General features: G+C 33.5%; 1 long non-coding RNA gene across 4 annotated transcripts; it reads left to right on the top strand.

Annotated features, from left to right (window-relative positions):
- Nucleotides 1-592: 592 nt before the first annotated feature.
- On the top strand, nucleotides 593-4,393 carry LOC131630515 (uncharacterized). Of its 4 annotated transcripts, none has more exons than XR_009292360.1 (4): nucleotides 593-2,457; nucleotides 2,545-2,786; nucleotides 3,047-3,362; nucleotides 3,469-4,379. It is a non-coding gene; the product is annotated as an uncharacterized LOC131630515 (long non-coding RNA). The 4 variants fall into 4 exon arrangements; XR_009292361.1 differs by having other exon boundaries at nucleotides 596-1,755; nucleotides 3,469-4,378; XR_009292359.1 differs by having other exon boundaries at nucleotides 593-2,786; nucleotides 3,445-4,393.
- The last annotated feature ends 5,998 nt before the right edge of the window (nucleotides 4,394-10,391 follow it).

Genomic DNA, 10,391 nt, shown 5'->3' on the forward strand with positions numbered 1-10,391 from the left:
AAGTCCTAACTATTACAAGGCTTCGGGGTGGGGGATTACAAATAAAAACGAATGGGGATGAAATTATTACAATACCCAAATGAAAAAGATCAAAGCAGAAATAAAGGATTAATATGTACAAAATTAATTAAAATTGCAAATGTCCATGAAAGTCCAATAGCTTCAAGTGTAGTACCTCACAATAAACAAAAAGTGTTAGAAAAATAACATGGAATAATGAAGTAAAAATATGAACCAAGATTGATTTAAAAAAGAAATTATATTAAAAGAGAAATATATATTTTTTTGTATTTTTAATATAAAATATAAATCTAATATTTTTGTATTTTTTGAAATTACTTTTAACGAATAAAGGAACTAACTATTAAATCAATTTAGAGAAGAAAACAAAAACTAATGAGAGTATTAAAATAGGCTGTACAAACAGAGCAAAAATGGAATGCAAAAAGTACAAAGGGGAATGTCAAGTGGATTCGATGGGCTTGTTTATGTTGGCCCAAAAGCAGAATTTTGTAGTAAAATAAAAACTGAGGGGGGTGATTGATGCGCAGGGGGTGTGGCTTAACAACACCAAGTAGGGCCCATACCCGATGGCCCATTTGCCCCATTCACTAAACACACAAAAAAAACCTAGAATCAGAATAAGAAACGGCTGCCCCCCATTTTCTTTCCATCGTTTTATCTGTCATCGTAAAAAACTCACCAATTCTCAAATCACCATTTTTCTATATTCAAACAGGAACAACAATAACATTTGAATTAATGCAATCAATAGATGAGATAAGATGCTAACCTCTATGGCCTCGACTATGATAACAACCGGATTTTCAGGGTGGTGGAGAGTGGTGGTTCCGATGGCCCGGCGATTGAGATGATGATGAAGATCGAACCGTGTTGCTTTGTGTCTCGGTGAGTTTGGTGTTGATGCCCGCGACTGAGTGGTCGCGATTTGCAGCTGTGCTCAGTGGATCGGTAGAGGCCGAGAGCGGTCGGAAATTTCGTGGTAGAAGAGATCCATACGATTAGCTTTTCTCCTTCCTGCAAAATAAAACATCAATAACAACAAAATTGTATACGCAATAGATTTGAATTGATTTTTTTTTTTATGTTTGTCATAATTAATTTGCAGGTCTCTTTGTGTGGTTTTTGTGTTGTAAAGAGTTAGTATTGGTTTACTGAGTTTTTCATGAAAGTAGCAACAGGTTGGTCAAAGGTTTTAACACATTTTTACATGTTATTAAATTTGAATGCAACTAGTATTAGATAGGTGGATAATGAAATTGAAAGTGAGGTTACTGGAAACGTGGGATAATGAGTAATTTGCAAAGGTTATTGGTGTGAAATGACTTGTAGATCGTTAGAAAAACAATTAGTGTAGTCAACTACCTAACTAAGAATATAACATGCCTATTAACTCCCTTAATTGCCCTTTCACTAATTTTAATTTGCACTAAAATATACCCATTTTGGTAATTTGCTAAATCAAACTTCACTTAGACCAATTATATTTCACCATTAATCCAAGTGGCACCCTTTTCTCAATTTTGCTATTGGTTATTCTATAACAACAAATTAACCATTGTGTAATAAAAATTGTTTCATTACACTGTTGATTTAGGGCTTTACACGCTAGACAAAACCAATCACAATTTCAATATTTCCCTCTCTTTCTCTCTTTTACTTTCATTCTGCTTCCTCATTCTCTCTCTACACTAAACCTCCGATTTTTCCATTGCTACTTCGCGCATTCCACGGGTAAGAAAACAATGTTTCTCCCTTCTTTCTTCTTCTTCATCTTTTGTTCACATGTTTTCTTCATATTGATTCTTCGGTTCAAGTGATTTTGTTACATTTATTTTTTTCGTGGTGGTTGATGTTACCAATCTGGTTATTGTGAGTTTATTTTCCCAAATATGGTGTGCTGATATTCAAGCTTCATACCTATATCATCTGTAAAGTTTTGATTTTGGTCAAGTTTTGAGATTTATAACATTTGTGTTCTTCATTTGTGTAAAGTTTCGATTTTGCCATGACATTTGCGTTGTTCATGGTGGTTGATGTTACCAATCTGGTTATTGTGAGCTTATTTTCCCAAATATGGTGTATTGATGTTCAAAACACATACAGTTGTGATTTTTTTAGTGATCTTTTTACTGATTTTGATGAATGTTGTTAAAGTTGTGATTTTTATAGTGATCTTTTTAGTCATTTTGATAAATTGTCTTAAAGTTATGATTTTTATAAATTTGTGAAGTTGTGATTTTTATACTGATTTTAATATTTACTGATATTGTGATGTTTATAAAGATTCTTAAAGAGATGATTTTTATAAAGTAGTGATTTTTATGAAGTAGTGATTCTTTTGAAATTGTTCTCATAAGCTTTGGAGGATCTTTACCTTAGGACATCTAATTAGTTTTCACTCTCCAGAAATGTTCTGTTTTCGAAGTGCAATAGGTGTGTATGATGTTAGGTTTATTTTTCGATTATTTGTAGTGATTTTGATTTGATGATATCTTACGATGTTGTTTGGTTTGACTACAGGAAAGGGTATAATTCTGGAGCTTCCATGACATGTTCTGGTTGTCAAAGAAGTGGTATGAGTATATCTATGAGGCATTTCGCTGCTAATTAGATTCAACAAATGCAACATCCTTGCAGTGAATATAAGGAAGTGGTATGAATATTTCTATGAATATTCCTAACACCGCAATTTTTTATAGGATGAACTAGAGGTGGCCCTAACAGATTTAAAAGCCATTGTGCTGCAGCATTAGGAATTAAAGGTTGGCTTACAGATAATATGTTAGCAATGCATTACATTTGACCTTTATTGCATGAGTTTTGTAACAGTCAAATAATATTTGACATTTGCTTGCAAATTAAGTTGGAAATATATAGAGATAATGATATGGATGCCTTTGAAACAATGAGTTAAGAAATGCTCTCTTTTGTAATTTATATGAAGATTTAATGATTTAAAAGGTTAATTTGAATACTGTCATTGTAAATTGTGACACTGATGTATTGATATTACTATTGGCAGAGGAAGCAATTGAAGTTGCTCATACATCAGCTAACAGATGGACAGGTTCTATGATGATGCCTATTATTTTCTTCTTGCTATGGCTAAAAACGGTTTAAGACAATATTTTCACTCTGAAGTAATGGTGTTCAAACAACTTCTCTAAGGCTAAGGAACACCTTGAAAATATGTACAAGGAGGTCATTCATTTCATTTTAATGCTTCAATCTGCAAGCACCGTGCCTAATTCTTAACCAACTATTAGGCTTCTTTTGGTTCTAAAATAGTTACAACAAATGGATTGATAAATGTTTTTTTGGATGGCCTTTATAACTTGGTAATATTATCAATCTTCCATATTACATATCCTTTTATTAATCTTATTATCTAAAACATAGCTATCTATGATATCAGTAAAGTTGTTACTTTGTATCTCCATGCAGATTGGTAGAACAGATGATTTTGACTATTTGGAGATGGCACCTCTTCCTTCCAAAGCAGTAGCTGAATGAATATTATTTGGCCATTAATACTCTTACCATTTGCATGCTAGAACTATGTAAATAATAGTAACTTAAGACATGAAAACCACTATTTTTTTTAATTCTATACTCATGTTGTTTCATAGTTTTGATTATGATCTTTAATGAGTTTCAGACAAGGAGTAATATACTTAGTATTCAATCTTAACAGCATTTGAACTGAGTTTTCATAAATCAGACTGTAATAACAAAACTTTGATAAGGTTAAATGGTATACATATCAGGTAGCCAATTTTGAGGCACTTTTCATACAACTTTTTCATTTTTTCCTGCAATATAATATTGGTTTAGTAATCTTTTTTACGTTAATCCCACATTTTGGATTAGAGCTTATAATGTCGGAACATTTAGACAGTTTAATACATTCATTAGCACATTCAATGATAGTACCATGTACCAGTATAATGATATTGTATTTTAAATACATGACTGATAGCAGTGACTATGACAGTTAATATTGTATATTGAATTACTGCTTCTTTCAGCTTCCTTCCTACTACTTTTCTAAGGCTAGATTTGACAGATATGCTTTTTGGGAAACTCGCCATTCTAGGTTCAAGTGTTCATTAAATGCCAACTGCTAACTTTTGCAAAGCTTCATCCTTCGGACAGTTTATGTATGCTTTCAAACATGTTTATGCTATAAGGTACCATTGCTTTATCGAATGCCACTCCCATATAAGCTACACTTATACATTATAAAAGAGAAAACTGTAACCATGCTTTCATTTGCCGTACAATTCACATACTTATTTTATGCAATTTTCATTATGATGACATGACTTAAGTTGCATTAGCATTATAACCTATTGTGTAAGACCCTGTTATTTGAGACATTGCAATGGAAACGACTAAAATTTTGAACAATAACTATGTACCATAGGATAATAACTTTAAATTGATTGCACAAAAACAGTTCAGTTAGACAAACCAACTAACCATACATCACTGTTTCCTTGGTAAATAATACGAATTTGAACAACTTTTTTTGTCATCAGTTACTTTAAAAAAGGTTTGAACAACTTTTTTTGTCATCAGTTACTTTAAAAAAGGTTAAAGGAAAGGAACCAATTGCACTTAGTTGTTCTATATGCTTTCCAGCAGTTAGCACTCAGGATAACATTCCAGCACTTTGATTTAATGTTTGTTTTTTCTGCATGTCATGGAACTATTAAAGAATGTGATTGTACAAACTCGATTATATACATACTGTTTGATTTTGATTGAGAATGAAAATCATCATCATCATCAAATACTTATATTTAGTCTCTTTTCCAGCTTTTGACTAATTGTGTAGTTAATTAGATATCTAACACAGTTAAGTTTGGAAAAGAAATTTTGGTATTACATATCCAACATTTTCCAATCAGCTATATCATTTAACAGTGTTGAAATTTGGTGTTACATGTTACATACCCAACATTTTATCAGTCAAGACTTTAACCCAAAAAAGAATAAACAATACAAATACTTGTAGAAGCCATACTAAAAAATCATAATATTTTTTCTCACGTAAAAGTTAATTTATTTTAATAAAAAAATTCAATAACAATTAATTTAGCCATGAAAATAAAAAATAACAAATATGAAGTGGTTATATTATCTATATTGGACAGTTGCGTTTTTTCGGCTCCGCTTATTCCATGATCAATTGATCATGATAAAAGTGAAGTCCTCATGGAATAAAGAGAAACACAATTATCTCAGGCAAGCTACCGATGCTTTGAAAACAAACATATACTAAAAAATTCAAACTCTTGCGACAAGATATAATATTGAGAAAAATTCTTAGGTGGACACATACCTAAGAAATTGTTTTACACACAACCAATCACAGAATTTTAATTAATTAAAAAAATAAATACTGATTTTTCTCTCTCCTTCATAATCTCAACCACCCCATTAATCCAATTAAAACCAAAATTAAAATTAAAATAAATTTAAAAAAGACTTTTTTTTATTGATTGTGCCTAAAAATGTGAATTTAGGGTCGTGTCTATGCAAGAATTACTCCAATATTGATGTTGTTTGACCAAAATACGTACGATTTGAGTAGAGGTTCTTTTGTTTAGTCACATGAGTTAGTCTGACATGACCCATATCAGTACAATGGATGTAGAAATTCTCCTCATCTAATATAAATATAGGTGATTATAATGATAATATAATCACCTTATATTTTCTTTCTCCTTTAAATACTTATCTTATTTTATTTATATTTAATATTATTCAAAAATTTCTTTAATAAAGATATTAATTAATACACGATCAATTATAGAGATACATATTAATCATAAATATATTGTCTTCCTTTTTAAATTGAAAATTATATGTTATTACTGTAATTGTTCTATCATTTATGATAATGTTTTAAAAGTAATTAAAATTTCATTTATATGATTATTTAATCTAATTATATTCATCTGATCATTTTTTATTTTATAGTAGAATAACAGCTTTGTTAGTAATTCAATTTAATGCAGCCTAATAAAAAAAAAATTGTTGACATCATATAAATGTAAGTTTAAAAATTTTGGTTTTACAATATATTTAATAAATTTTATTTATTTATTATTACTAAAAATAATAATTAATTTATTTTTAAATCTTAATAAAAATAATATTTTTATTAAATTGAATAATATTCAATAAGCGTGCAAACAACTATTTTTTTTTTAATTTTACGGGTCACTACTAACGTAATACCTATTTTATTTTAATCAATAATTATTTTTATTTGAGAGACAAATTTTTTTATTTCTAGAGAAACTGTTAGGGTGATATTTATAAATTTTAATAACTCTTATAAATTGTCTCACTTATACTCACTATTTTTACGAGTCACTATCACTACAATATTTTTTTTATTTTAATCATTAAAATATTTATATATATATTTATAGTTATTAGTTATATTTATAAATATTCATAGTTATTCGACATATTGGATTTATCATGTTAGTGATTTGATAAATATTTCTTTTTAAATATTTTTAGTTATTAGTGATTTTATAATAAAAATGGTATGTTACCAACACCTAGCCTTATCGAGTGAGTATTGCATTTCCATGTTTTTGTTACATAGCTACTATATATAGATTTATTTCATCTATATTATGTTTTGTGAATCTTAAATTAACATTCCTCATTCGAATTTGTAAACTTTTTTTTGCGTTTATAATACATTATTAATCTTAAGATTCGATTTACCCGTGCGGACGCACGGGTCTTCTACTAGTATTAATATATAATATGTACGTATAAAAAATGAAGATGTCGAAACAATGGATAAATTACTGGTGAATTAATAATTAACTTTTTTGAGAAAGGAACCATCGGGAATTGTCATCATGTGGTTAAAAATCGAAAATAAGAGGGCGGCCTCATATATAAATCATCGGCCAAAAAGTATTGTAAAATTATTTTGAAAAAAAAAGTAGGCCTCAGAGGTCATCATTGGCCAAAATATAAGAATCGAAAAAGAGTTTTATAAAAAAAAGTTGAAAAAGATTGAAAAACTATTGACAGCAGTGTGAGTGGAAATTGTGAGAAGTATGTAAATAATTGTTGATCAGGGTTAGAAAAGTTGTTCATGAAAACTGTGAATATGGAGGGCTCTATTTATAGAGTGGAAATTAGGTCAAGATCGATCCTAAAAAGGAAATGATCCAACCCAAAGGCCCATGGACCTTCCTTGATGACCAAGATTAAGAACCTGGACATACTTGTGTCCAGGTGCGTCCAGGTGCAAAAAAGATCAAAAAAAATAGTTAAGAAACATAAAAATGCACAAAGCGGGAATTGAACCCGTGACCTTCTGTTTACAAGTCTTACTTCCTTACCAATTGTGTTATGTTATTTGTTTGAAATAAAAAGGCAATTGAAAATGTATGAAGCGTCGGCTAGTATTTTCTATTTATTAAAACATAAGTAATTTAAGAGTAAACTACTATATTTTAACATAGACTTTAAATTGAATATTTTTAAAATTCAGGATGTCGATGTAAATGAATCCAAGATTTTATAAAAATCCAATTTAAAAATAATTTCGAAAATTTTTGTCACTAAAAAGTGTGGGCAAATTTTGGGGTATGACACCTGGTATCATGATATCAAAAAGTTCCTCGAAACTCAAGAGTATCCTCCCGAAGCGTCGGTGACTGATAAGAAGTTTCTGAGAAGGTTTGCAGCTAAGTTCTACCTTAACGGTGGTGTATTGTACAAAAGGCATCATGACGGTGTGTTGCTCCGATGTGTTGTTAAGGAAGAAGCTTCGAAAATCATAGAGGAAATGCATGTCGACCGTTGTGCGCTTTTGTGGCTAATCGGTGTGCTGACTGTAACACCCTGGATTCCGCTTACCCCGCAGGGCTTCCGGCCTACCAAGCATGTCACCAGCTTAATCAATAATCCCCCCTAGGTCCGCTTATCGGCTGCCCAGGAAATATTGTTTTTGCCTCCCGCAGGAATCGAACCATGTACCTTATGTAACAGCCCGAGCCTTCGGCGTTCCCGGCACTGTCACCTCACGATCTTCTCTACCCCCTCACTAGTAGAGTTTTTGCCTTTCGTGGGAATCGAACCCTGTACCCTGGGGTTCAAGTACATGTTCATTCCATTCCCACTACCACTTGAGCTAGTAGCTCAAGTGGTAGTGGGAATGGAATGAACATGTACTTGAACCCCAGGGTACAGGGTTCGATTCCCACGAAAGGCAAAAACTCTACTAGTGAGGGGGTAGAGAAGATCGTGAGGTGACAGTGCCGGGAACGCCGAAGGCTCGGGCTGTTACACTGACCATTTGCTTTTGCTTGCTAGCTCGCTTGCGGGATTCTACTTTCTTCGCTTTGCTTCGCTTTAGTTTACGGATCATCATCAGTTTGGTATTGATCCCGTTTCATTTTACTTTTCTCGCACTTTATCGTTTTCTCGCATCATCCTTTAACATGAGAAGTAGGACCTAGACATGCATCTGGCCAAGTCCTCGAAAGAGGCTCTGTTTTTGTTGGTGTGTTTATATTTGTGCTTTGCGGCAGGGAGTCACGGTGTAATAAGTCCTATATGGCACTCCGTTAAGTCCTCATGGAAGGCATGCGGTCAAGGGTTCGTAATCAACCCCCGCCTAGTCTCATCGAGTCTGTTTGGTAGGCGCACGCCTCGCGTTGCTTGCTTCCAAACGTGCAAAAGATCTTGTTATCGAGTATGTCAGGTAAAGGGTTCATGCAATCGGACCCCCGCCTTTCCTATAGCTCGCGTCGCTCGACGTTGATGCTCGGTGTACGCACACACCGTTTTCCTTTACAATCCGTGACGGCTTGGTTGCTGAGAGGGGTCCGCCCTCTTGTCTATGGCCCGATCATTTTCACGAGGTCTAATGCTTGGTTGACTTGGGTTGAGCTGCTCCCCTTGGCTATGGCGGGACCGCTTTTCTACCATTCGGTCAGTACCGTTGGTTTTGTTTGCTTTACGAGCGGATGCTCGTTTGTGTGATATTATTGTTTGGTTCCCTTATCCCTCGTAGGTTGCTAGTTTAGTTTAGACTTGTACCCTTTGTATGATAACATTAGGTAGCAAGCTTTCCCCCTTAGCTTAGGTCTTCCTCATGCATTCTTTAAAACACAAACCACACTCTTTGATTTTTTTTCTTAAGAGCTTGTTATTTCCACTCCATTCCCAAGCATAAGTCTCCAAAGGTCGAGCAGCGGAGTGTGAATGTAACTCGTTCACCTAAAAAACACAAAAACAAACAAAATTAGTTAGCCGAGCTACGGTACCTCTGATTCCGCAAAACGGATACGTAGGAAGCGGGGTAGGGCCCGTGCGAGTATAACTCTTTCTTTTCCCTACATTTTGCATGCATTCTAGTCCAGATTAGCGTAGATTTGTTACACACCCATAGTTTTAGACACAGGCGTGGATACCATCGAGTACGATGGGCGTGAGGGGTGCTAATACCTTCCCCTCGCGTAACCGACTCCCTTACCCTTTTTTCTCTGGTCGTGAGACCGTTGTTTTGTTTTGTGGTTTGCTGGCATTCCCTTCCTTTTCAGGATAAATATGTTAGTGGCGACTCTGTTAATTTTCGTGGTAGCGACAGGCATATTGGCCCAAATCAAAAGTATATCATAAGGGTTTGTTTGACTAGGTGAATATAATTCATTTTCTCAAGCTTAAAACATGAAATCAGAATTAGAAAAAAAAAAGAGAAAATGGAGCAAGAAGAATGAACGAAGAAGGAGGAAGGAAACTCATGTTCATCATCATCCTGTTACCATTTTCGTATTCCTTAGATTTAAGTGATTCCCGGGTTTTTGAAATGTAGACGAAATTCCCATCAATTTTGATATAAAATGTATGCATTGCATGTCTATAATAAGGGAGAAAAACGTGTTTGAAGATGGAGGATTAATGCTGAAATGTGCAGAAAATGAATACGAATTCGAGGATCATGGAGGTAGATCTATGATCATGGAAAGAACCTTGTAGTAGCTTCATCATAATTTAAACCTTTAAACCTTGTAGGAACTTGGGGTAGATTTGGAGGAAATTGCATGTTAAATGGGATAGTGTGATAATTGCTTGAAATGTTTCAATGGTATGGCTATTGTTATTGCATGCTTGATTAATCGATGGAATTTTGTTCTTGTATGCCTTTGCATGCTTTGGGGTGCTAATATATGTTAGGGTTTGGTTTGTGATGGATTGGAGGTGAAAAATTGATATGAAAGGGATGTGTTTCGTACTTCTGTAAATTCACAGTCGCCCCGACCTCGCCTAGCGACCTCTCCCTGGAAACTCGCCCGGACCTCGCCTAGCGACCTCTC

This window comes from Vicia villosa, unplaced genomic scaffold (genome assembly GCF_029867415.1).
Source record: "Vicia villosa cultivar HV-30 ecotype Madison, WI unplaced genomic scaffold, Vvil1.0 ctg.000688F_1_1_5, whole genome shotgun sequence".
NCBI classification, from domain to species: Eukaryota; Viridiplantae; Streptophyta; class Magnoliopsida; order Fabales; family Fabaceae; genus Vicia; species Vicia villosa.